Raw genomic sequence first — 25,457 nt, forward strand, 5'->3', positions numbered from 1 at the left:
CCTTCTGGGAGAGGGGAAAGTGCCTTCAGTGTTTTATTTTCCTACTTTCTCTACCCCCCTTTTGTTGTTTTAGAAAACAATAAACGAAAGATCACAGCGGCCATTCTGCCTATGACGTAAAACCAATGTGCCCTGTTAGTTTTCAACAGAAGCTGATCCCCTTCAGAAAAAGGAAGGCACTCTGAACATGCTCAAGGGCACTCTGCACACGACCATTCGTCTTAAAAAAAAACTTTGTAGAGGACAGAAGGCACTTTAACCAAGATTCCAGAAACTCCTTAGAAAGGCGTGCCAGGGAGTCAAGAGTGGGACCTGTCCGAATGGATCAGATCGACCCAAGTGTGAGGCCAGAGCAGGTATAAGATGAAGGAAAGAGAGGGGAGAGCGTGTGGGCGGGGCTTTTAAGGCTGCGGTTGCTATGAGAGCCGGCTCAGTCGCCCGCTCTCTCTCCCGCCCTTTGCGGTTGCTATGGCAGCGGGAAGAGAGGCGGGGCTAAGGCCGAGGCCCGACAGGTCCCTGCTCTGGAAGCCTGGTGGGGGGCGGCGCATGCGCGGGAGGGCCCTCTTTCCCCCTCCCGCAGAGCCGGCCCGGTTGGTGCGGACTCGGAGGCCGAAGAGCCGGAGGAGTCTCCGCCGCCGCCGTGGGTAGGAAGAGGCAGGCCGGAGGAGGGAGCCAGCCGCCGTTGCCGCGCCGGCACAGGGTTGAAATAATAACAAGGGACCCACCAGGTTGGTGTGGGGGCGTTCACAGGGCCGCGTCGATGCACGCGCGTCTTCACGATGGGGGGGGAGGCGTGCAGAATTCTGCTACGCAGCTCGGCCAGAGCTCCTTCAGGGCCCATCCTTGGGGATCGGCTGGGACGACGGGTCATTTACCCCCGTCAGCTGGCTGCCCAGGTGTGCCGTGGCCACAGAGCTTGCTCGCCAGGCGCGGCAACCCCCGCTGGCCCCCTTGGGCTGCCGGCCGGCGCTGAGAGGGCACCTCGGCCTGGGATGCGTCGCCGTGTGCCTTTCTTGGGGACCCAGGATGGGCCGCCTCTCCGACAGCCGGGGAGAGCGGCGCCTTCAGAGTCATGTCTCCAGCCTGGCCGAGATTGCCTGACAGCTCTGGGGCCCCAGAACGGCTGAGCGGCCGCCGCCACCCCATGGCCCACAGACAAAGAGCCCCTCCTCTGGTTTCCCCTCTCCCATCCTGATCCAGCCCAAACATTTAATGAATCTGGAGCTCTGGGTTTTTGTTCTCCTACCCATCCCTCCTGGGGCCAGTGGTCCCTCTGGGGAGTTGAAGTGATGGGCCTGGCCTCCCCCCTCCATCTTTCCTGATGGGATGACTTTCTGGAAGTATATTCAAAGCAGGTCTGACTTGGAGAGAGATGTACTTCTTCACCCAAAGAGTGATTAGGAGATATACTCAAGTACTTGGCCGGGAGGCTTACTGAACTGGGTGGGCTTTGCTTTGTGGGACCCTTGGCATCTTAATGTTACTCCTGCAAGGTGGTGAGGATGGTTGATACTAAACACCTTGCCTTTTGGAGACCGTGCGTGTGTAGCTCAGTGGCATATGCCTCTCGAAAGGCGAAGCATACATATTGATCCAGTGTGTGGTATATGTGCACTGGGGGCTTTCAGTTCAAGCTAGGACATTTTCACAGTGTAAGTGAGCGTAACCATGAGGGTTAAATGTTGGGAGGTTGAATAGCCTTTCTTCTGGATCAGGGATGGTCTTCTCTTCTTTCTTCTACAGTGATGTGAAGCCAGTACATTCTAAAAGTGCAGGAAAGTGCCACACAGGCAACTTCTGCTTAAGCAGGTTGGTAGGATGCTGTAAGGAGAGGTGTTTTAGCTCTCAGTTCTGGCCCCTTAACTAAAAAAGAGGCTTGCTGTATTAGGTTCTTTTCAGCTTTAGGATTCTGTGCATTGGTCACACAGAAAGGTGATGTTCTGGACCTATACTTTTGGATCCGTGGTCCAGATCCCCATTGCCTGTCCCTGTCTAACGGGCTGTCACCTGCCATGATGTAATGGAGAAGGTTGCTTACATTTAGGATGAAGAAGGACGGCATCAAGTTATGGGGAGAGAGATGGTGTCTAAAAAGGCACTGCTAAATTTGAGAACAGTTCAGCTGTGACAAAGCCGTTTGAGTAGGGGAGGAGGATGTCTCTTGGTGTCTTTTTAAAAAAAACAAACTGTCAGGATGCTTTATGGGGCATCCATTCTTGGAGATTGGGTGAGCTAGCTAGGTAAATATTAGGTACTTTCCAGCTTGGTGATACTGTGTGTTGGTTACATAGAAAGGTGATCAGGTTCTGGACCTTTTTGCCACAAATGTTCATGACTCCATGAAATTTCATTCCCTGTCATTGACCTAGTAGGAATCCCTGGCATAGTGTGAGAGGGTGTGAAAGAACAGCTATGTCATTCAGTGAGCCACCTTGGGGGGCTCTGCCTTTGCAATCTGCCGGCCAGTGCAGTGTCTAGATGCCAGTAGCCTGTGTCAGCACTTCCATTATAGGCAGAGTGCTGAGCAACTGTTCTGTCAGCAAGAGAGGATTCTTGCACCAGGAGACTGCTACTTGTGGATGCCACAAGTGTGTGTGTGTAAATTCCCTGTCTTATGGCTCCCAAATGCCTCCTCTGGACACTCTGCAGCTGCTGCAGAAAGCAAGAGAAGGTGTGGCTGTGCTCACCATTGGAGGGATGCAGCTGTCAGAACCTGTTTGGTAAGGCCCAGGGCCTCCAAAATAGCAAACTGAGCTCTTCTCCCCCCCTCTTCCCTCTCCCTGCAGCTTCTTGTGGTATCCGCATTCTCTCTGAGTGACAGCTATTTGCATGTGGCCTTCTTTTTTGGTGCATACTTATCTTTTTGCCAAGTCACAGAGAAACCCAGGTATATCTCATAAAGTTCTGGCTGAGCCTGTGCCTGGTCTGTTCTCTGACAGCCTAGCTGAATGGCAGTTCTTACGGTAAGGGGGATGGTAATAAAATGGCCTTCTTTATTTATGCTGCAAAGTACTTTACAACCCACCTTTAAAGGTACCTTGCAACCTGACTTTAATTACCTTGCTGCCTGTAATGCTCTGTACATGTCTTCATGCTCTTTGAAAAACTTAGCATATCGGAAATCTGTTTTGAAGATGAGTGCCTAAGAACTTCATAGTTGTGTGAACTGCTCCTAATTCATATATATGCATCATTTGATGATGCCTAACTAAATGTGTGAAAGGGCTCAGCAGAAAAGCTGAGTTGATATAATGTGTTGTGAACAATCTGCCTGTAATGGTTCATTTACTTATGAAGCCTGAGCCCTGTTCTGGACTTCGTACTGTCCCTTGGTTTCCAGGCAGATGTTCCCTTTTTCTCCGTGGGATTGTCTTCTTCCTGGGAAGTTTTGTCCGACTGTTCTGCAGGGCTTGCCTTAAATGCAGTCTTTATCACCCTTGAACTTGACTGGCATTAAAATTTATGAAGCTCATTGAGAGAATAATTGGTGCTTGTGCCTGAGATGTCATTTTCTCCTAAATGCGCCTTGCTGGAACTGCCTGTCTCTGTAGAGGCTCCAGGCAGGTATGTGTGCCTGTGCTTGGAGGGATCACGAGCAGGGTGTCCTCCTCTCGGAAGAAAGTCTGTTTCATGTTACAAGGTTCCTCTGAAGCCAGTGCAGCCTTCAAACAAGTCACTGAAGGAAAGAGGGTAAAAGGTGGAAGAAAGAGAGTGTGCTTGTGGGGCAGTAGTTGACCGTTTATTATAGAACAGCATTTTCCAAATGTGCAAGTCAGGCTAATGCAGGGAGCAGCAGAAGGAAGAAAGATTCCTGTCGAGGAGAATCATGAGAGGCAATGAGGTTTAAAGTCATGCAGAAAGGAGGCAACTCGAGACACAGCCTGGAAATTGGGACTGAAAGATGGCTGTTTTGGAGCCATCATGAGATTTTAGGTACTCTCCTTGCACAGGTCTGTTTAAAATTTTCAGATGTTTCAACAGCCAGCTCCCTTGGATTTTTCTAGTTCAGGCCTAAGCAAATGCTGATGGATGCCTATATGACCTTCCTTTAAACTATTCAACAACCTCCCCAGGAAGCTGCTTCTGCTGATCCTTGCCAGATCCTGGTTGCCTCTCTTCCGCCACCCTTTTTTATATCTTTGAAAACATTCTGCATATCTGGATACAGGTAGGTATAGATTGAGGCCTCTTCATTTGTCGCAGGGAAGAATTGCCACTAAGTTTCTGGAGTGCTGTCTGCTTGTCTGTCCTGCAATTGCAAACCATTTCAGTGGCTCCTGAGGGCATTTCTCAATTAACCTGTCCGTGGAATGTGGTATGGGCCAGCCACTCTGTGCTGCTGTCCTGCTTTAGCCTAGGTCGTCATGTTTTCTTACAATATGTGCAGCATCACTTGGGATGGGCAATGACAGTTCCTAGAGAAGAAGCAGAGCTCAGAAGGTAAGGTGGTTCTGATTGTACCCATGGGCCACCTATTGAACACACACATACACAAAGTTGCCTTCTACTGAATCAGATCACTGGTCCATCACAGTTAGTACTGTCTCCTTAGGCTGGCAGTGGTTCTTCAGGGTCTCAGGTTGAGGTCTTTCACATCACCTGCTGCCTGATCCTTTTAAGTGGAGATGGCGGGGATTGAACCTGGGACCTTCTGCATGCTAAGCAGAAGCTCTTCCACTAAGCCACAGCCACTTACATTTAGAAAGCTTGGACTGAGGAACTTACATTTAGGAAGTTCACAAGGCATTCAAACTAAAAGTGGCAAGTCTTTGAAGGCCTCAGCAAGGAACTTGAACAGTGAACTCCGGTGTCTTCTCACCTCTTTCTGAGCTGCCCTAAAAGGGACAGCATTTGTTACATGATGCCTCCGGATGCCACTCCACATAGTCTAGTAATTGCTAATGGGGTTGACTGGCCGGATGCATTTGTCATACATCATGTCACTGTAGTAGACCGTGATGCTGCATCGGGCCATGTCGCTGCTCCACCCCCCAGCCCAGTGCCTCCCATCTCACAGTCAATTGCCACCATTCTGTTGGGCTTTGACCAGTGGTGCTGCAGCTGAGGAGTGGCCACTCTTCTTCACTCCACAGGTGGGCTTTGGTAAGGCCATCTGCTCTGCAGTTGTTCTTGGTTCCATTGGGCTTTGCAGAGCTGTTTCCTGTTTTGCTGGATGCTGCTGGGATCCCAGACTGGGTGAAGGTATGGAAGGCTGAAGCCTTGCTGCTGCAAGTGGCTTTTTCCTTGGGAAACATTTTGGGTCTGCATCCGAAGCCATTGTCCCTTTGTGCTCCGTCTTGGCTGCCCCAACTGTCCTGCCTGTCAGATTTCTTTCTTTTCTTGCCCCTCTATCAGTCCATGCCTGTGCCCCTGTGAGAAGCATCCCATTTGGGAATGGCAGGCTGTGGTGGCATCTGTTCTGTTCCAAGAAGTCCTTTTTCTCCAAGAAACAGTGGCATCTGACTCTGGTGCTATTGTGGTTGTGGAGCCAAGTGTGAATGAATTTGTGAAGCCTGTCATGGCTTTGGTGGAAAGCTGACATCAGTCCCTTCTTGTGCAGTTCTTAATGGTTAGAGTTACAGATTAGGATCTAGGAGACCTGAGTTCGAATCCCTGCTTTGCCCTGGAAGCTTGCTGTGGGATCTTGGGCCAGTCGCACACTGTCAGCCATAATATATCTCACAGGCTTATTGTAAAGACGGAGAGGAGAATGACATAAGGTGCTCTTGGTCCCTGCTGGGGAGAAAACCAGACTATGAATGACAGAAAATAATAAAACTTTCAATACTACTTCTTGATCCATACATCACCCTATCCTGTGGCAGAATTGCCACAGCTCACTTCTCATATAGAGAGTCCATCTTGTTTTTGTCTTCTTTGGTGGACCGCCATGGGTTATCACCCAGGCGGGTTCACTTGCTGATCGCCTTGATTGCAACAAGCGGTACGGTGGAGCAGCTAGGAGCCTGGTTGAAAAGTTGCTAATGAAGTTTTTGGCAGCCTTTGTTTGGATAAAAATCAGAAGCAGCAGTGGCAGCAGAACTGGCCCCGTTAATTCTGCTTTATGTGACTAGGACCTGCTGCTTAGTTCAAAGTGAGGCCCACCCACAACCTGTAGCGTTTGCTTTTCCTGTATTTATGGCATGACAGAGCTGTGGGTTTGGGCTGGAATTAAATAGGGCTTATTGCTTGATGAGTAGAATAGCTGCTGCTTCTGTGGGTGGAGGTAAGATCTGTGTCCTGGCATCATAGTCCAGCAGTTCTTCAACAAAAATCACCATGGAGTTGTGTGATGACTCTCTTCAGAGGGGTTTGGAGTAGAAGGTAAGCCTTCTTAGGTTTTAGACAAAAGATAAACACTGCTTATTGAAGAGGACTGTGTTTGTGTGCACATATGCATGCACGCATGCTGGGAACAGTTCATAACAAATGCTTATCTTTGAGTTCTGCACTTACCCAGTGGATAGCTGGGCGGTCTGAGTTTAATTCTTCCTCTCCTTGGTGACTTTTATTATGAGTATAGAGTTATTTATACATTGCATAATGCTTTAGTCTTTGTATTCACACACACACAACTCTGTTTGATTCTTTTTTGCTATATAAAGGAGGGAAATTGGTGAGATCTTGCCAATGGCCTGTGGATCAAATGTGGTCCTTGGTATGTGCACCCTAGTTTGACTTTTGCCGGCTCTGTAGGAATATCCTTAGGTAATTTAATTGTAATAGTCCTGTGGTGTTACTTGTGAGCAGTTCAGCAGAACCACTGAGAACTTTGCTATGACAGCAAGGTGATCAATGCACTTCACAGAAGCTAAAACTTTTGGGAATGAGGGCCTTGTGGGAAAATGGTCTGGGCCACTGCCTCCAGGGGTTTGCCAGGCTGTCCATTCCCTTCAATTATTTTGCTGTCCTCCCATTACATTCATTATCCTCACGAGTTCCAGCAGACTAGGGTGGGGGATGGGAAGCATGATTTCCAGCCACTCAAAAACATGAAAATGGACAGAATGAGCCCTTGGCTCATAAAGCAGATGTTAGTGTTTCTCTTTGTGACCCCACTCCCCATATTGTTCCAGCAATTTGAAATAGCTGGCTCAGATTACGCCTTGCAGCTGCCAGAGCAAAAACACTGGGGTGAATGATGGGCAGGGAGTGGAGGGGTGGATGCAAGGAATCCCCCTTTGCTCAGCCTGCTTCCTGCCTTATCTCAAATCAGTGACACTCAACTTGTGAAGCAGGTCCCCCTCTCATTGTTTTGTTGAATTTTTTCCAACTTTGCCCTTCTGCCCTTGGGAGCCTAGGATGTCTGGATATGCCTGACTTGCCAAGTACCACATGAACCTGTGACTCGATCAGCACAGTGATGTGACAGCAGGGTTTACTATGGAGGCATAACAAAATGTTTTCCAACCATATGCTTCCTCTGAAGACTGTATAGACAGTGAGCCTGTTGGAGTGAGGCAGCGTTATTAAAGCTCCAGATGGAGTGCCGAGGGAAGGAGGGGTTGCAGAGGTTGCATTTCTTGAGGGCTCCTAACTGCTAATTTGGGCACAGTAGATGTTGGGAACTTCTCTTGCTCAGAGCCATGAGCCTGGGTGTTCACAGTTGCCTCTGAAACTCCCTACCCCCAGTCCTCAGTGTCTCATTGTGATTACTTGATGTAGAAAAGCAGTTTGTGTGTGTCTCCACCATGTGCTCCAGGACTAAACCCTTCTAATTAAGACTGGATGTATGCTAAATTGTTCAGGATTCAGGATGTTGCTTTGCCCTGTGGTTGTGTGTCTCTCCACAGAGATGATGGCAGTTCAGAGGCTCTCAGTTTATTAGAGTTGCAGGTAATGAATGATTCACGGAAATGTTTCTTGAGGAATTTACGGTATGAAGTTGTGAGGAGGAATCAGAAATAAATTGTTTCTGTAGTTATGAGGATTTCAAGGTTGCCCTTGTGATGACATCAGCCCAGATACTTGTGACTTCACAGTTCCATAAATCATAGGAGAAGTTGTTCCTTTACTGTTTGCATAAGCACAGGGAACCCCCAAGTCAGGATAGGTGGCCAGGTTTTGCATTGCTTTTTCTATCCTGTCTTACTGGGTGCCCAATTTTGGTTTCTTGTACATGCTGCCTTCTAGTCTGTGTTCCTTAATTTGGCTGTACATTAACAGAGTGGTGCTCTGGGGAAAATACCAGAGGCCTAGAAAAAAGGTGCCTAGAGAGGCGAGATTTTTCCAACCTAGATAAAGCTATTCTTGGTCAGGTTGGAGTCCTTCCCTAGGTTAGGAGCAAACATTCTCTGCATTGACTGTTGGTGCTGGCTGCCAATACCAAGAATCTTCTAGTACAGTCCTTTGCAGAGTTGTTCCAGACTAAGCCCATTGAAATCGATGAGGTAACTCTCCATAGGATTGTGTTAACTTGCTCTTCTTTCTTTAAAGAGTGATCCACCAGCAGCTGTTGACATCTCCTTTGTGGGGAAAGCACACAAGATGGAGGCTGTGGTGGTGCATCTTTATCCTGCATATGTGGTTCTTGCCACCACCATGTTATCTTCACAACAGTTTTGTGAGGTAGATTCGGCTGAGTGTGAGTGAGTTGCCCAAGGTCACCCAGCAAGCTTCTACGGCAGAGCAAGGATTCGAGCCTGGTTTCCCCGGTCTTAGTTCAGCATACTTAGTACTCCTGCTGTCTTCCTTGGAACCTGTGAACACAATTAAAAGTGCTGCTCTTGACCTACAAAGAATAGGAGCGGCATTGTCTGAGCCCATTGTTACTGTTATATACCATCACATTTTTGCTTGGCATAGTGTGTTCTTTTAACGAAGTCCCATCTGTGCCAAAATCCAGACAGCATTAGGCTGTATGGGCACACACAGCAATAGTATTCCTGGCCCCTGGAGAATTGTCAAACCCAGAATTAGACTGTCTTCTGGATGCTGATGAAATCCTGCTATCTGGGCCAATTTTTTTGCAGATTGGTGTAAGGTAGAATTTTAAATCATTTGACTGCATTTTTGGTTTTAATCCTTCCAGCGTGAGTCCATTCACTTCCAAGTATATCCTGAGGGTTAGATTTTTTAAAATGAAAACTGATCTCAGGATGTTGAATTTTAGGACTAGGATTCCTGTCTATACTTGTGCAGACTCACAGCATCTGCATAGAAGGGTATGGCTTTGGCATTATGTGTTCTGCGGCTTCATTCCATGTATGTGGTTACTTTTTCTGCTTCCTTCATGGTCTGCCTTTATTAAATAGCTTGTTTCCTTTTATCTTCTGACACAGCACTTAGTCATTAAGTGCTGTAGAGACAGGACTGTTCAGTATCAGAAACTACTTGTGATGCCCTCTTGAGTCTCATGAGAAGCTTCCAGTTGAGATGTTGACCTTCCAGACATTTTATTTATTTATTAAAGCATTTATACCTTGCCTTTCCTCATAGTTTAAGACAGCTCGCAATAATAATTGCAATAGTGGTTAAGACAGCTTGCAATAATAGTTAAAGAACAACCCCCAAATCTCTCCCTCCCTTAAGAGATGCCTGCCAATTAAAAGCCCTGGCAAACAAGCAAGCCTTGCAGCACCTCTTGAAGATCTCCAAGAAAGCCCCCCCACACACACCTTTTCAGGGAGCCCATTCCACAGAGCAGGAGCCATGACGGAAAAGGCTCGCACTCTGGTCAGTGCCACTCTAAGATCTGGGATAGCCAACAGTGGTTGGTGCACAGGGACGGATGGAAGGAGACCATCCTTCAAATATGTGGGTCCCAGGTTGTGAAGAGCTTTAAAGGTTGTAACCTTGAACTGAACTCTGAGACAGATTGGCAACCAGTGTAGCTGTTTCATATGGGCAACATGTGTTCCTGGTGGCTAGCCCCTAACAGTAGCTGGGCTGCCACATTCTGGACCAGTTATAGTTTCCAGATTGTCTTCAAGGGCAGCCCTCCATAGAACGCATTGCAGTCATCCAACTGTGAGGTTACAGAACCATGGATCAGCATGGCCAGTTTGGCTGAGTCTAGGCAACGAGAGAGTTGGTTAACCAGATGGAGCTGATAGAAGGCACTCCTGGCCCCCATGCCAGTGTGCTTTTCAGACAGCAAGGCAGGGTCCATGAACACCCCTAAGCTTTTAACCTGCTCTGAAAAAGCGAACTTTGCTCCATTCAGGATAGATAGATTCAGTCTCTCTAGAATATCAGCTTTCCTAACTGGCATTACCTCTCTACTCTTTGCATTTGACTTGTTCTACCTTAGCCACCTGACCACAGTTTCAAAGCTCCGGTTTAGAACCAAGACAGACACATCTGGAGATCTGGATAATGAAATACAGAGTTGGGTGTTATCTGCATATTGATGACACCCAACCCCAAGCTCTGGACAATCTCATTCAGCAGCTTTATGTATATTAAAGAGCATGTGTGAGATTAGAACCCTGTGGCACTCCGTAAAACAAGTCCTACTAAGTTGATTCTCTGCTCTGGAGGAAACTCTTTGTGCCTGGTCAGACAGGAAAGAATGAAACAATCAAAGGATTATGCCCTTAATACCAGTTTGAAGTCACTGGGGGAATTGTGGGAATTTAGGAGAAGTTTGAAACATGCAATACTTATTTTCTAAAGATTTAAACGTTTCAACTTTGAGAGCATAGCTGCATTGTACATAATGCATTTTAATACTAGACACTTCTATGACTTTTAAAATTGAAACTGTGGAGACCCTACCCCCTTCTGAGTGTTCACTCTGAGTTTTTAAAGTGTTCCTGGGTGTTTTTTTCTCTTCTCTCTGGAAGGGCAGGAAGCTAGTCAGTTACCAGCTATGGTTATGCAAAGGACTGGGCTTGCAAGGTTACTCTGGTATTTGGTGTTAGATTTCCCAGAATGCCTTCCAGGAGGGTTCCCAGGATGCACCTGGGTGTCACAGGGTCCACCTGTGTGACCTGGGGGGACCAGGTCAAAAGGGGTGGAGAGAGTGATGTGAGGTGGGTGGAATCAAGGGTTTAATAAAAGTGCTTGCTCCCAGGAGGGAGGGTCTCTTGGTGCCGGCCCTTGAAAGAGGACAAACTGCTGAGCTCTGTTCTGCAGGCCAGGAACTATCTTGGCCATGTGGCCTGGCCCGCTGGCTGCTGGGAGCCTGAGGTAATGGGACATCTTTGTTTGTACATACTTACTCTATTTCGACATCTAGTAGAGTATGTTTTTAGAACCAGGGAAAGAAGGATGTGTTTCTCACCAACTTATCTTTGTTCTTCTGGATGCTGATCTGGTGCTGTGCTAAAAGTATGCTTGTAACCTTTTTCTCTTTTTAATAAATATTTTACTCTTTGAAGCCGCTTGTGTTCTCTGGACCACATAGTTTCCCCAACCGCCTTAGACCATGCTACTTTAAGAGTAGAGTCCTGGCAAGGGGGGAGGCAAGCAGTCCAGGCCCCATTGCTAATCCTCCGCCCCCCCCCCCCCCCCCGAAGGAATTTGGTCTCTGTTGTAACCAGGTGCTGGGTAGCAGGAGACCAGAAGCAGGGCCTCAGTTTGAGAAGGGGAGTCAGGAGTCTGTCCCTCCTGGCAGGAAGACCCCAATAGGACAGTAGTGGCAGCAATATTCTAGTGGAAGGAAGTAGAATAGCACCTTCCAGTAAGTGGTGCAGGCCAAGGAGGGGGCTGGCAGAACAGGGTCAGAGCAGGCCTGTTCCGTCACAGAAACAGTAACTACAGATTTACTCAGTGCTGGAGAAAGAGAGCAAGCTTACCCCCTAAGCATATTTCAATTTGTGATGTTCAAGAAAATGGAAAGGGAAAAGGACTTAAAATAGAAACTAACAATATTGGTAGTAAAGACAGGAAATTTTTATGATCTGGACTTAAAAACAGTCTTTTCCTCCTACACAGTCTCTTCCTCCTACACAGGCTACATTACAATACAAAATCCTAAAACACTGGTTTACTAGAGGCAAATTGGGGGTAAATGCATGCGCCATAAGCCAAGAGTTCTTTGTAACTATTGTTTTAACATTACTTGTCTCCCTCCAAAAAGGCCTAAGGGACAGTATTAAGAGCTTTTTAGTAAATCTCGATATTGAGTTAAATCACTGGGCTATTTAAATAATGCACCATCATCGTACAAATGTCATAAATGTGATTGGACAGACGAAACCCCAGCATTACAAACAATAAATAGTATGTCTTTCAGAGTGCTACCACTAAGTTTCCTTTTTCTAACTGGAATCAATTTCTGAAAGGTACGTTTTAATTCTGAGCCATGTTTCTCTCATTAAGACTTCAAAGAGTGGAGGAATTGTCCAGGCTGAAACAAGACTCTTTGTTCTTTCATCTGTTCGCTTGTTTCTTAATTTGGTGTGTGTATTTGTGATATAGACTGCACACTGCAGAAGGTGCAGGAATCTGAAGCAGACATGAGGCTTTGGAAGTTGGGCATATTTACACTACACAAAAATTGTAATTCCTTGTATTTTGTGTCTTACGTAGACTGCTTTGGGGTTTTTCATCCACAAGGCGTCCTTCCCCCTCCAATTCCCCTTCTATGGTGTCTCCTTAGCTCTGATGTTTCTAGATCCTGCTTTGTTCCGATGTTTCCAGAAACACAGATCAGATTGGAGTATCTTGCAGTGTAGACAGGAACATGTGTATTTCCATACTTCCCCGCCCACATCCTGCACCATTTTTCATCCCCATTCCCTCGTGCCTTCCATCCCACCGCTGCTGCTCATGGGCTTTTTGCTGATTTTTAAAAAACTTTAGTAAGTTCATCACTACAATGCTACAGTGATACATCTAATACTTTTTTTAAAGGTGGGGGGTGGGAGGGATGAGGGTTAGAGAGGGAAAGCCAAAGGATCTCCCAGTGTGGAGACTTCACTGCCACCTCTGCCCGGCACCCTCACAATAGTTCTCTTGCTTTTTTCCTCATTTGTTTTTTGTTTCTATATAGTCCCCCCCCCCCCAGTTCCTTGAATTGTCAACTTCAAAGATTGGTGGCAATTAACAGTGATTAATTTGAATTCCCGATAGGTACATGGGGGGGGGGGGGTACTCCCATACTTGGCACTCAGGCTGCCCATCTGCACGAGCCTTCCTATCCTATCCCTGGAAGAGCCTGGCTCTGAGTCCTTTCCACGGGGGTGGGGGTGGGATCTGTGGCTGGACAGGGCAGTGCCTTGATAGTTGTGGCCCTTTCTCCTGGGAATATGTTTCCCACCGCTAGGGGCCTCTGTCTAAGCCTAGTTGTTCTGAGGAGGCAATACAAAGCCTTTATTTTTCTGCAAGTCTTCTGAGGTTTACTCTGACACAGCAACCTCTATCAGAGGTGTTTTTTTTAATTAGGGGATTTGTTGTAACTATCCTGTGCATTGCTTCTGATGCATGGTTTGGTTTTTATCCTTTTTAGTATTTGTTAGCCAGCTTCTGTGTGCCAAAGTGCTTGCCATGAAGGTGGGAGTTGTGTTTCCAGTGCCAGCAGAAAGAAGTAAAAATGAAGGCTTCTCGTTTGCTATAAAAGCTAACTTTTAGAGCAGGGTTAGTTTATGGGTCAGAATGAGCTTAGTTTTGGGATTCTGTCTTATGTCCTTTTGCATGGTCCATCTGGGACCAATCCAAGTATACAGTAAGTGATTGTTGGGCTCAAAGCAGAGCATTTGATTTAATCTCGGGGAAGGATGCACAGCCTGGGCTGCAGTGCTGGATTCTGAGAGTTGTGATCTCCATAGACGTCGGTTCTCTGAGTGACCACTGTCTTCAGATGCCAAACTCAGGAGACTGGCTAGAGAAATAGCTGGAAAAGGTGCCAGTTTCCTCTCCTAGACCACTGCTCTTGTGTCTCAACCCCCCATTTGATTGGCAGAACTACAAGGTAAAATTTGAGCCCTGTGAAGTAGGAGTTGGCAGGCAGCTGGTTTCTAGTTGGTTTCCCTTGTTAAAGCGCATTTACTCTTCACACAGAGATTGTTCTCTGCAGCAAATTGCTGCTGCTGCCTTTGAATGCTTCTGTCCTGGGACTTGAATAAGCAGAACCAGGCAAACAATGGGATGGTAGGCCAGAAAGCAAAGCCCTGCCTCTGTCTGGGGCCATAGCAAATGGGTGAAAGGCCTAGAACCTGCTAGCTAAGAAGCTCTGGGCACTGAGTGAGTGCCCAATGTGCTGAATTGGCAGGCAACGGGACTGTGCAAACGGATGGGATTCAGCAGGGAGCTTAGCCAGGGGTGTTGTACTCATACAGGGCACCTGTGGTCACAAATCTGGGCCGGCCCCCCATATGCATATGAAAGCAGAGTGTGCCAGCAAAAAATCTCCCAACCTTCCTAGATATAATTGGGCCACTGTTGCCGGGGTGGAGGTGATCCTGCAGTGTTTTCCCACAAATCCTGTGCTTGAATAGGGGTGAAATAGAGATAATGGGGGGGGGGAAGGGCCCTGGAGTCTATCCGAGAGAAGGGAATGCTCTACGCTGGACTGAAGAGCTGAGGGAAAGCAAATTGAGGTTTTTAGAGAGCCAGACAGTGCAGAGCCAAGTATTTTGAAATGAGTACTTTGGCAGCATCACAGTTCTCAGAAGCTTACACAGCCTGAAGCTTCTTTCACCTCTGCTTATAGCCACTGTGCACTTCTAAGGAATGGTTACAGCCTAGATGCTGATGCGGCAGCCTGTTTGGATGCTTCCTGTGGCTCCATAAAGTAAGCATGCAAGAGATGGGCCATATTGCTGTGATGGCATCGTCCTGACAGTGGATGTTTCTCAAATAGGCTTGGCTTTGTCCATCGTCTGTGGAGATTCCAGTCCCCTAGCAATTCCTGGAATCCTTCTCCCATAACTCCAGTCATGCCGGGGGAGGGTGAGATGTCTCCTCTCTGAAGCATTCTTGTGTGGCCTGCAGGCCCTTCCCTTTAGTTTTACCCTCCCCTGTAGAAATGAGCTTTCTAACCCTCCTGTTGCTGGTAAGGGGATGAAAAGGGCACAGTCTCTAAAGCCCTGTTATCTTTTTGCCACAGGAACTCCTTTGCATATTAGGCGACACACCCCTAATGTAGCCAATCCTCCAAGAGCTTACAGAGCTCTTCTTACAGGGGCTACTGTAAGCTCTTGGAGGATTGGCTACATTAGGGGGGAGTTGCCTAATATGCAAATGAGTTCCTGCGGCAGAAAGAGCCCTGTCCTCTATGTGGGGACTGTGATAAGGTGTTTCACCTCCCCTTTCTTCATTCCCCAGTCCCAGCCACTGTGCTTCCTTATGATGCCAGCTCTGTCTGGAGTATCTGCACGTGCAGTGTCCTAAGGGGAAAGAAGCCAAGTCCTAGGGCCCTGTGGGCAGCAGGTGTGTAGGGTAGGTGATGAACCAGTGGCATTATGCCACAGGTAAGGATGGCCTCTGTGCCCTGGGAAAGCTTGCATTCACCTTCATGGCAACCCAACTGCTGTCCCCTTCCTGGCTGGGGGGCCAGAGCTCAGTGTACATGTTTGGAGATGGGGGAAAGAAAGATAGTTGCGTGATATGGGTGTCCGAGCAGGACTGCAATTCGTGACCCTTGTTCCTGTCACCAGGGCCTTTGGGGGCTTTAATCTCAACTTGAAATGAGATTGGTCATCTAAATTTCCCTGGGATTTAGGTACCTTATTTAAACTTGCTTCTGTGTGTTCAGGAGCAGCCAGAGGCAGAAACAGTTGAAGGGATCAGGCAGCTTCTGTGAACCCAGCCAGGACGAAGGTGGAAAGAATGCCCTTCCCTGTGCCAGGCTAGGAAGCATCATTGCCTGCTTGTCCCAAAGGTAGTAGGCATTGGAAGTTGTAATTGGATTTGCACTTTGACATGAGCAGCATGCATTCACCCAAGCAAAGGCGAATGGGGGAGAAGGCTGCTCCTGTAGTAGATGTTGGACCTGATGGCACCTGGTATTTTTGGCCACTGTGTGACAGAGTGTTGGACTAGATGGGCCATTGGCCTGATCCAACATTGGCTTCTCTTATGTTCTTATGTTTGGGTGTTCTGCACAGTTCCCCAATATGCTTTCTCCCCCACCCAAGTAGTCTGACAACATTCACATGGCTGCCAGTTCCTGAATGAGGAGATGTGCCATTCCTTAGAGAGAGGCATTGTTCCTGCTCTCTCTTCTCATTGAGAGCGGAACAGGAGATGGCATGCATGGGGCTGAAGGTGCTGTGTGGACATCCTCTAGGCTCCCTCCCAGTAGCTCATGGGCTGTTTATAGAGTGACAAAATGGGCATGGCACTGGGTCTCCCTGAGGAGGGTCTTTTGCCTGCAGCTGCAAACCATATGGGCAGAGTTCCAGCCCTAGTGAGTGCAGAAATAGCATCCAAGGCTGGCGTGCATGGCTGCAGCTGCCCAGAACAAACAAGCAGCAGTCCTGCCTGTCACCCATTACAGGCTAGCAAGACCCCCTTGGAAAGCAGGCGTCTCTACAGTTGAGATGCTGGATAGGCTCCATACTGCCCAGAAAAATCCCCCAGTCTGTCAAAAGGGAGATTGGCTGTTTTAGTCCCTCAGAAAAGGGACACAGAAGTAGTGAGATGGTAGTGCCTAGTGCGAGAGGAGCGTGCTTTGCAGTAGAGAGCAGCCTATACAACAGACGGAGAAAAGTGCATGCAGAACAAAGGTATAGGATCCAAGCCTCTAAATTTCAGAGGGGAACCTGCTGTGGAAACATGTTTACTGCATTAGTAAAGTATGCAGACCTTTCTGTTCAGGATCAAAGGTGGGATATAGAATCCTGTTTTTCTTCTTCAAGAGCTGGATTTGGACAATACTGATCAGCTGCCACTTGTGCCACTCACAAAGCTTCCTACCCTAATTTTTTAAAGCGAAGCTGCACACAGGGATGATTGGCTGGCCCATTTGTCTATTACAAAGCAACTCCCTCCCCTTGTAGGAGTTTTCACCGTGCAAAAAAGGGGGCGATGCTGTCCCCCCCCCCCCAAAAAAAAAAACCCCACCAAACACATGTCTAGATCCAACAAGTATGTAGGCACTTGGAAAACAAATCGATAATGAGAAAATTTGACTGCACAATGGGGGGAAAGGGCAACAAATAAGCTATGGAACCAGAGCCAAATCTCTGTGGGAGTACATGCATGAGGGTGGTGGAGAGAATGAAGCTACACTGCAGCAAACCCCACCCCAGCACCTGCTCCTGTTTCTATGTACATCTGCGTACAGGTTGCAAGGGCTGAGTTGTTTAGCAGGTACAGCTTTCTCTAGCCTTCCTTCTGTGAAATTCCCATTTGGATAGCCACACTCAGTGATTGTCTTAATGTCTCCAAGTGTTAGTTGTGCAGAATAAATAACTGTCTCAATAAAGCTTGCACTGTCCGTGTGTGTGTGTGTGTGTGCGAATCCAGCACCAGAGTTCTTTATGAGCTTTGAACTCAGCACTGGGCCAAAGTTGTGCTCTTTGCTGTTTCATCAGCCTTCAAAGTTTGCTTCGTCAGCCCAAAGGACTTGCTAGCTTTAGAGAAGTATTCATTTTTAGGAATCTAGTGTTTTACTTAGAATGCCAGTTTGTCTGCATTCCAGCAAGGGTTAGTGCATGCATGCACTATTTGTATTTTTGTTTTTACGTAGGCTGGCTCCACATCACTGTGTTGCTGTTGTTCTGACACTGGTGGCATATCCACCCCCAGCAGCAAGTCTTGGGACTAGGCTCAGAGAGAGAGAGAGAGAGAGAGAGAGAGAGAGAGAACACTATTGAACTGTCTTTTGTCCACTGAAGAGTCCTCTGGAAATAAGCATGCTGTTTACTGGAATGTAACTCCCTGGAAGCTATTTGCATGGCTGCGATTGGGCCTGGGCTGTCATAGCTTTATTTTTATGCCAAGGAAGGATTTTGATAGAGCTGTCTTCCCTGTTGGTGTTTCCGCCCTCTCTTGCCTCCACACCCTGCACTTTGTGTCCTACTTAAGTCACTCTCGCTGTGGTACATGCAATGCCTGGTTGAGCTGAGCATCTTTAAGGTGACAGTGTTTAGAAAGGTAATGGGTGAAGGCTCCTGTTTCTGCAGCTAACTCAGATGCAGCCGGACAGCAATTGTAAGAAGTGAATGAATGATCCTTTATACCAGCAGCTCATTGTGCAATGTGATGGCAAAACATGGAATTGCAGGGTTGGAATTAAATTAAAAGCATGTCATAGCTTTTAGTATTGCTTAAATCTCCACATGGAATTGCAGCACAGTTATGGTCATGTACACAGCCCTGACCTGGATGGCCCGATCTTATCAGATCTCGGGCGCTAAGCAGGGTTGGCCCCGGCAAGTGTTTGGATGGGAGATCACCAAGGAGTACCAGGGAGGGTCACTATGCAGAGTCAGATAATGGCAAACTTCCTCTGAATGTCTCTTGCCTTGAAAACCCTTCAGGGTCTCCATAAGATGGCTGCGACTTGATGGCATGCTTACACACACACACACACACACACACACACACAGAGTGAAGCTTCCAGACAGGCCATCATGTTACTCTGTTACAGCAAATCAGAAGGGGGGTCTTAGGACACCTTAAAGACAAAACAGATTTATTGTGAACTAGAGTCCGTGTTATCAGATCTATGTACTGCCCTCATTTGGCAGGTCACGTATGGATATGGCGGGGGGGGGAGCTGTTAACAATGGGATTCAAAGGGCAATGTGTCATGTCTATGGGAAGCTCAAACAGTATACATTCCAAAACAATAGTGGCTTAATGCCTTTCTATCTGCACCAACCAGAATATCGCGACATAGTGAGAAAGCTCATCATCAGACTGGATGTTCGGTACAAAAAGTGTGGTGTGAGGAGGGGGGAGAGAAATGGCACATATTCCACCTGTGCTTGTGCGGTTCAAGGTGTTGTTTTTGACCTTTAAGGCCCTTAATGGCCAGGGACTCACATACCTTCTGGACTACCTCTCTCAGTATGCCCCAGAAGAGCATTTCGCTCGGGAAGTAAGAACCTCCTGGTGGTCCCTGACCCAAGAGAGATCCGGCTGTCCTCAACCAGGGCCAAGGCTTTTTTGGCGCTGGCCACCACCTGGCGGAACTCTCTGCCAGAGAACATCCGTGCCCTGCAGGATTTGCTACCTTTCCACAGGGCATGTAAGGCAGAGATGTTCTGCCAGGGATCCGGTTGAGGACAGCGATGGTACAGTATGTAGTCTGGCACTCTCAGACTCTCCAATGCTATATGTTTTATGTATTTATTTTTGGTTTTTAACTTTTAATTACCTACTGTATGTCTTCTTCTGTTGTAAGCCGCCTTGAGCCTTGCTTGCAAAAATTTAAATGAAGGAATGAATAAATAAAGTGTTTTGGGGGCATAATGGAAAATGCCACAAAGTCTGTGGTTTGTGGCCTTCTTGAAATGGAGACCAAGAGGGGTTGTAGAATTTAGGTGATCCTGGATGTAAAACAGATACAGGTTCCTTTTAACTCACAGGGTGATTCCTTGCCTCCCTTTAATGGGTTTTCACTGTAGCTTACTCAAACCCATCAGCAGATTAAGGCTGGGACAGATCCAGAGATTTCCAGGCTATAAGGAGAGCCTTGGCTGACTGAAGAAGCTGAGTTGTGTGGGAGGGGGCACTAAATCTTAACTGCATGTTAGCAGAATAGAAAAGGAGTCCTGTGGCACTTTAAAGACCAACACAAATAAACTTTCCTGGTCAGGATCACTTCATCAGATATGTGAACACTCTGAGGCATCTGAAGCCAACTCTGACGCATGAAAGTTTGTGGGGGAATAGATTTTGTTAGTCTCAAGGTGTCACTGAGCTCCTGTTACGTGTTGCTCCTACAGACTAAGACGCCTCCCCATCAGGAATTTTCAGCTACACAGCTGCAACGCCTCCTCTTCTTCAGAGCTTTTGCTGCCCCCCAGTGGTTGTTGCCTCTTTGACATCTTTATTTGTATTGCTTTATTCTCGGTCAGCCTGTGCCAGGCACTGGCTTGAGTGAGATGGTTTTTCTGCTCCCCCTACCCTGCCTGCTGCCTACCTGCCAGGCCTCTTTTCCTTTCCTATGGAGCACCAGCCCTGCTAGTCACCAGTCATCTAAATCCTGCCACTTCCTTGTAGAGCCTCCCTCTTTTCACCCTTAGGGTTTGTCCTGGGGCGGAGGGGGAAGATACTTCAGCATTTAAGCCTGGGAGCAAGCAGCTACAGTGGCAGCCAGACCCATACGTTCTGGCCCAGAAAGGGGCTCATAGGCTGAGAGAGATTCTTTTCCCAGATCCTGAGTTCAAGACTGCATGAGTGTCAGGTGATTATTGCAGCCCCACCTCTCTTGCTGCTCTGGTGCTTCAGAGTGACGAAGACATTCTCAGATACCTTTATTTTTATGTTCTTATTAGCCCTAGATGGATTTTTTAAAAGGCGGAGATTAGACATTAATAGATTAAGCTATCATGGCTAACAGAGATATAAAGTGGAACCTCCGTGTTTTGGGGCAGTATACCTCTGAGTACCAGATGCTGGACAAAATTACCTCTCATCTTAATGCACTGCCTGGGAGCTTCCAAAAGAAATGGCTAGTCATAACTGGGAGTGAGGTGCTGGTTTACTTTCCAGGAGCTTGTAGGTGGCTTTGTCTTAAGAAAGCATCCTCCTGTGCTGTGCAGGCCTATAATTTGATCCTGGAGACCTCTCTGCAAAGAGCAGAGCTTAGTCCTATTAGCCATCCTTCTCCCCAGCTGTCTCTGGGGATTCTTGCTTTCTCCCTGCCCCCTTTTACATATAAATGAGCATCAGTTACTCATCCATGTGCAGCATTTCTCCAAAGTGGCATCCAAATAATTTCCCCCCTTCTCTGGCCAAATGGTGTAGTGATAGCAAGCTGGAGTCAGCCCCCCCCCCCATGTCACATTCCACCCATGATGGCATGTGCAGCAGTGGCCCAGTAACAGCCCTGGAGGCTCCAGAGAAATCACCTGTGCTGCATAGGGATATGCCCTCCTTTGGGCATGTTGGGAGCTGGAGGAGGAGGCAGTTCCTCTGGGAGCTTCTGGTGGAATTCCTTCCTTTCCCATTTGTCCTAAGAGGGGAGGGCTGTCAGCTGTGACCCTGGAGGAAGCATGTGAGCTTTCAAGGCCCAGCAACTTAAAGCATAGGCTGCTCTTGGCATTTGCATGGGAGCAGGCCTGCTTCTCTCTGGTGCTTCCCAAGCCATTTTGCCCCCTACCCAGGCAAGGTCCAGAAAGAGCAAGCAGGAACTCCTCCCTCCTTATTTTCTTTAATTTATTTGTTTGATTTTTGCTAATTTATTTCCTTGAAATTATTCTTTCCCACAACACAATGTACATTGGCACAACCTGTCAAAAATAAAGTAGCAAGCTCTCCTTTAGAGGTTTTTAAGCAGAGGCTAGATGGCCATCTGACAGCAATGCAGATTCTGTGAATTTAGGCAGATCATGAGAGGAAAGGCAGGAAGGAATGAGCCAGTGCTCATCTCTCGTGGCCCTTTCTTGCATGCCCAGGGTAATGCCAATGGCTACTTTGGGGTCAGGAAAGGATTTTCCTTCATGCCAGATTGGTCAGGGATCCCTGGAGGTTTTTTGCCTTCCTCTGGGCATAGAGCAGAGGTCAGTGGGGGAGTGGGGGGAGGTAGCTGTGAATTTCCTGTGTTGTGTGGAGGATTGGTCAAGATGACCCTTGAGGTCCCTTCTGTGTTTCTATAATACCTTTATTCTGGCTGTGTCTCAGAGGCTCACGCTCAGCATATTGTGTGCAGTTCTGCTTGTCTCCTCTCACCAAGGACAAAGCACATTTGGAGAGGGGCTGTAAATTTGGAAGGGACCTTCACGGGCCATTGAGTCGAATCCACTGCCTCATTCAGGGAACCCAAAGCTAGAGTGTCCATTGCAGCTGGCTTTCCAGCCTCTCCTTGAAGACTTCCAGCAAGAAAGAGACTTCCCCATGCCCCTCCCATTAACTGGGTCTGCTGTTGCTATTGTAACAGTAAGAGTGGCTTCTCTTAATGTTTAACTGCAGCTTGGTGGTCAACATCTCTGGTAGCAAGTGCTGAGAAAGAGCTTCCTCTCTCCTGGAACCTGGGGAGCAGTTGTCTGTCAGAGTTGACAACACGAGCTAGGTGAACCGATGGTCAGTCTGCCTTCAGGATGCCCAAAAGGGCAAGCTAAATGGATCAGAGGGACAGAGCATCTTGTTTTGCAAAGAAAAAGCCTTAATCTATTTGCAACTGTTTCACGAGAGAGAAAAACGTTGCTGCAAACTCAGTAACCTCTCATCTTGTGATGGGAGATTTCAGAAGCTAAATGTTTTGCCTGTTTGTTGATGCTGTACTTTGCTGTGCACTGAAACCCTAACAGAGGACTAATTATCCTGGTCAGCAGCTACACTGTCCAGAGAGCCAAAGCTGACACCAGTATGGCAGTAGTGTGCCAAGTTTTCTGAGTATAGGCTTCTGCCAGCTTAGTTTTTGCCTCATGTAGCAGGGACTTTTTTCTGCCATTGCAACTGTAGAAAGAAGAACTAAGGAATCTGGGGCAAAGTAGCCTAACAGCCATCACTCTTATTTCAGGTAGCCCAGGACTGACTGAGTGAGTCCTTAGGAGTGAGTCCTTAACGTGTCCCCTCCAGTTCTTTTCTTCCTATTGGTCCACAGATGGTTTGTTTAGTCATTCAACAGTGGTGGTTGGTCCCCAGTGGTTCCCATGCTCTAAGAACTGCACTATGCTCCCCCCTCCTTGAATTTCAAGAGGCCTGTTCAGACCTGTACCAGCAATTGCTTGCATGTTTTGTTTGTCTTCTCTTTTTTCTCCTTTTTAAAGAGCAGCATAAGGCTCTGAAGGTTCGCTTTGCGTAGTCTTGCAAGGGTGAAGTATCTTCCTAATCTCAACCCAAATATCTGGAGGGAAAGAATTAAAAATGTGGACATCCTGAAGCAGATTGGAAATATAAATATTTAAGTTTACTGAATGGGTTAATATAGTGGAAAACATACAGCTGTTTCATTTTTTTCTATTTCCCCATACAGGCATGTGGGGTGAGAGAGCACATGCACGAAGGGTGAGCCATGTAGTGTCTGGGGTGGATGAGACAGATGCTAATTTTTCTGACCTGTGCTGCCCTTCTGGACCTTCCCTCATCAGCCCTTCTTTTTTTCAGTATCCTATCTCAGTGTGATGATGTGTTTTGCGGCGGCTTTCTAGTGCATGAACGGGAGGCTTTCAGCTCTTGTTCTTACGTGTGACAGCTTCTTGTACTCATTTTCTGAGATGGAGGAAGCTGCCTTGTGTGGCATCTTCACCATTATTTTTGTGAAGAGAGCATTTCTTCTGAAGGCATTCACAACTGAGTGTGGTGAGCTTTTACTGTGGATTGCTGTGGGATGTTGTTCAAGGGGTCTTCGGGATCATGGAAGTGTGAGAAATTTCCACAAGAGGGCGCATTTAGAAGAGCATTTTACCGTGCAAAGGAAACGGTAAAGTCACTGATTTTCTGTGTGTGTATCCTAAACATGGCTAAAATGGACGAGGCCTATGGAAGGTCAGCATTTAAAGAGGTTTGGGAGAAATAGCACCTCACTTTGCTGGAGAAGAGCTTTCTTAGCTTGGTTTCGGAATGGAATTTATGATACCTGACATGGGTTTCATTTGGTACCTGATTCAAGCTGCTGTCACCCTTGCAAAGGGGAAGATTGCTCTGGCCTCTGTGGCTTCTGGTGCAACTTCTGTATTTTTCCCTCATACAAAACTGCTGATCTGGATGCTATTTCTTGTTCCATCTGTGCCACCAAAAGTAGGCCCATGGGGGGGGGGGCAATATTGCAGGAGGGGGAGGAGGGCGTGTTGCACCCCTTAGCTTACGTTTCCAGGAAATTCAATGACACAGAACGCAACTGGTCTGTTTGGGAAAAGGAGGCGGGGGCGAGGGTCCCGTTCGAGGTATGGACTGACTACAAGAACCTTGAGACTCTCAAAACGCCTCGGTGCCTCAACGCCAAACAACTCTGATGGGCTGATTTCTTTTCCAAGTTTCAATTCACCCTGCACCATTTCCCAGGTTCGGCTAACTCGTTGGCCGACGCCCTGTCCCGCCTTCCCCAACACGAGAGCCAACGGGATGTTGTCCTGGACTCAGTGTTCACGCCCTCACAGTTGGGCGGAGCGGTGACAACGCCCACGGGACCTGCAGGGGCGGGCGAGGGGGAAAAAGACTCTTGGCACAGTAAATTCGCCTCCGCTTTTTCGGAGGAGGATAAAGCCGTTATGGAAGCGGAGGGGGACTTTGAACTAAGGGAAAATGGCTGTTGGTGCCCTCAAAAATATTTTAAACAGCATTGACTGAGAGCAGCATTATTAAAGGTTTGGGACCCTATACATAAAAACTTTTATACTAAAAGATCAAGCCTGATTATACCTTTAGAGGCATTTACCTTACCTAATTTATATGTGGGAGAAGAATCGTTAAGGTACCAGGACATTTTGGATAAAAAAGACAATCTGAAATTACCAGAACAATTATCCTGGTGGAAGAAAGCGCAACTGGAATCGATATATTTGAAGGATAAGAAACTAGGTTTTAATAATAAAATAACTAAACTGGAAGAAACTGTTTTAACAGCAGAAAACAAAGTGATAAAGAAAATATATAAGATTTTATTGGACGACGTGATGGCTGATGAAATGGTGAAAAAAAAATGATTATGTGGGCCCAGAATATAGGCCGTAATATTAATTTTGAAGAGTGGGAGCAGATTTGGTGGGAAAATATAAAACTAACTAATGCTGTGTAATAAAGAGAACATATATAAGATGTTTTATAGATGGTATATTACACCAGATAGATTAGCTAAACAAAATGTTAATTGCTCTGATAAATCTTGGAAATGTAAAAATAAGACTGGTTCTTTTTATCACATGTGGTGGTTATGTGATGTTACAAAGAGGTATTGGAGATGGATTCATGAGATAATGGAAAGAATAATAAGAACTAATATCCCGTTTACTCCAGATACTGTTATTGAATATATTTCCGAAAGACTTTGATAAAGCAGATAGGTATTTGATAGTTCATATGTCGACAGCTGCAATATATGCCAAATATTGGAAAATAATGGAAATACCAACGAAACAAGAGTACGTGAACAAGCTATTTGAAACGGCGGAAAATGACAAACTGACACTTGAGATGAGAGCTGGTACAGAATGGACTTTTCAAAAAAACTGGAAGAGATTGTACGATTGGTATAATGTAAATGTGACTGATAGATAAATGTAGTAATTTGAGAACGTAGAAAAGATAAGCTTAGTAAAATAGATAATGAATTTAGAAATTTAATAAGCAGAAGAAATAATAAAGTCTCTTGTTATATGTTGTATGTTGTGAGGTGTAGTTGGGGGTTGTTTGTATGTATATCTGTATGCCTGTAGTATATAATGGAAAAAATAATAAAAGTGTACCCTCGGGTACTTTAAAAAAAATAAAAATAAAATGGCTGTTGGTACCGG

At 46.8% G+C, this 25,457-nt stretch overlaps 1 protein-coding gene across 5 annotated transcripts in view; it reads left to right on the forward strand.

The window, feature by feature from the left end:
• The first annotated feature begins 565 nt into the window (after positions 1-565).
• MAPRE3 (microtubule associated protein RP/EB family member 3) overlaps positions 566-25,457 on the forward strand; it is a 51,673-nt gene continuing 26,781 nt past the window's right edge. For 2 of the 5 annotated variants that reach the window (XM_015415152.1, XM_015415148.1), the window contains exon 1: positions 5,129-5,202. The gene's annotated coding sequence lies outside the window, so the exon portion shown is untranslated. Of the gene's footprint in view, positions 698-998; positions 1,003-2,944; positions 2,964-5,061; positions 5,104-5,128; positions 5,203-25,457 lie in introns of those variants that run through there. The other 3 variants (XM_015415149.1, XM_015415151.1, XM_015415150.1) reach the window with 3 other exon arrangements.

Source organism: Gekko japonicus, unplaced genomic scaffold (genome assembly GCF_001447785.1).
Source record: "Gekko japonicus isolate JY-2015 unplaced genomic scaffold, Gekko_japonicus_V1.1 scaffold63, whole genome shotgun sequence".
Classification (NCBI taxonomy): domain Eukaryota; kingdom Metazoa; phylum Chordata; class Lepidosauria; order Squamata; family Gekkonidae; genus Gekko; species Gekko japonicus.